General features: G+C 38.0%; 1 non-coding gene across 1 annotated transcript; it reads right to left on the minus strand.

Annotated features, from left to right (window-relative positions):
* Positions 1 to 1,913: 1,913 nt before the first annotated feature.
* Positions 1,914 to 1,986, minus strand: Trnad-auc. The gene has a single exon. It is a non-coding gene; the product is annotated as a tRNA-Asp (tRNA).
* Between the last annotated feature and the right edge of the window lie 241 nt (positions 1,987 to 2,227).

A 2,227-nucleotide genomic window follows, 5' to 3' on the forward strand; every position in this document is an offset into this window, starting at 1 on the left:
GCTAACAAGAGAATGGAATCGTGGAATGGTCAATTTTTTTCTACGACAGAAACGAAAAAATTCACTCGGAAAAGTACTGGAAAAATTTTGCTCAAATAACCAAGAGGAAGAACTTGCTGTTTCTAAGGCTTTGATGTGGATTAACGCTTGTCAGATGCATACAAGCGGAGATCCTAAGAAAATTGTTATTCATACAGACAGCATAGTGACAATCAATCAAGGAATCCGAAGACCATGGACAGTTATGCGAAGATATCAGGGTTCAAGCCAAGCAACTGTCGGAAGCTGGAAAACAATTGGCTTTGCTTTGGGTGAAAGCAATTGGGATCCAAGGCAATGAACAAGCGGACAGACTGTCCAAGAAGCTGCTGATGACCTTCAAATACCAATAAAGTATAATAAATACCCTTCATCCCTGTTAAAAAACTGCCTCTTCGAAAATGCTCTTACAAAATGGGATCGTGCATGGAGAAAGTCAACCAAAGAGGAAGAGACGAGAAAGTTTTTTCAAAAAGTACAAGACAGGAGCGGATTGACACTCAACTTAACGGCAAAGCTGACGGAGACTCTCAATGGGCATGGGACCAAAATAGAATTAGAGTGGCATCACCGGCGTGCGTTTGCGGCAGTCAGGTTCAGGATGTGGATCATCTCTTGTTCCTCTGCCCTGATACGACACCTCCTGCTGAATGGATCGGACTGGCCTTGTACTCGATGAAACCTCCTCAGTGATGACAATGTAACAGTGTTTGAACAATTCGTTAAAAATTGTAACTTGCGAGAAGTGAACAATAGTTTGGCGAAACAAATTTAAAAGTCTAAAAGACCGATTTCTCGCATGGTAGCATTTACTGTCAAACCATGGCTGTTTTCTTTCAAACCTTGTAACTGAAGAATCGGAGACGGGGTAAGCTTTTTTAACAATTGCCACTAAAGCATCTGAGTATCTTTGAGGATCCACAAAAATCTCATCGGAATTTTTAAGAATTTTTTCAATATTTTTCCTGTAAGCACTTGAAGTACTATCCCGCCAAACTAACTGAGGATAAAGAGGAAACACATTATCATCTGAGGTAGTTACAATGGATAAAGAGAAATAAAGGGGAAGATGATCTGAAAATGGTTCGGAAAGCACCTTGAAGTCTTCAATCAAATGTATGCACTGTAACGGAACACAGCAGAGATCATTCACGGACACTACAAAAGTGAACTCACCTTTGAAGTCACCGGGAAATCTGCCATTTAAAACAACTAAATCAAGATCATCGCACATATCTAAAAACATTTTTCCTGCCTCATTCCTAACCGTCTTTTGATTGTCTGTACCATCTACATTTACAATTGTTAACAAAAAGTTCTTTTGGAATTATTTGGGAGGATCCTATTCTCACATTACAATCACCTACCAATAATATCTTTTTATCAATATTTTCATTCAAAAAAACGTTTAGTTTCCAAAAATCCTCAGCCCAGGCATCACAGTTTAAGTAAATTGGCAATACCCATAAATTAACCTTTGGAGCCCTAACACCAATCAGATCAACACCGCCTAGAGTACAGAACCAACAGAACTTGTAAATACCAGATTTGATGCCATATAAATAGGCCTTCCAGATTTTGATTTTTTTACAGCTGGCACCCAACGTAATTTATAATTTGAGAAATAATGATCATATAAACTGAAACTGTTCTCTGTGATAAAGGTTTCTAACAAAATAAATGCATCATATTGCTTTATAAAACTTAGGATTACGGGATCATTTACTTTAGATTTAAGACCATTGATATTGATATGACCATTGATATTGATATGACCATTGATATGACCAATAGTTCACTATTTTCGTGGTCCGCTTGACCAATTAATACAAGATAATTAATTAAGGTTTTTAATTGAGATGAAAAAAAGCTAATGGCACGAGAGGGATTCGAACCCACGACCTTCGGCTTGATAAGCCGTTGCTCTACCACCTGAGCTATCGTGACCTCGATCCACTCGCACATCAACTCCCCATCTCAACCCCACCTTATGAGTTTTCCCTCCTTTTGCCATTTTTCAAATGTCGTGTAATCGGTTTGGATTCTCGCCGACAATTGAAATGGCGACGGAGAGCTTTAGTGAAATGTACTTCATTTTTAAATAATTAATTCACTATTTTCGTGGTCCGCTTGACCAATTAATACAAGACAATTAATTAAGGTTTTTAGTTGAGATGAAAAAAAAAAG

Source organism: Cimex lectularius, unplaced genomic scaffold (assembly GCF_000648675.2).
Source record: "Cimex lectularius strain Harlan isolate CLEC.00 unplaced genomic scaffold, Clec_2.1 scaffold11, whole genome shotgun sequence".
Classification (NCBI taxonomy): Eukaryota; Metazoa; Arthropoda; class Insecta; order Hemiptera; family Cimicidae; genus Cimex; species Cimex lectularius.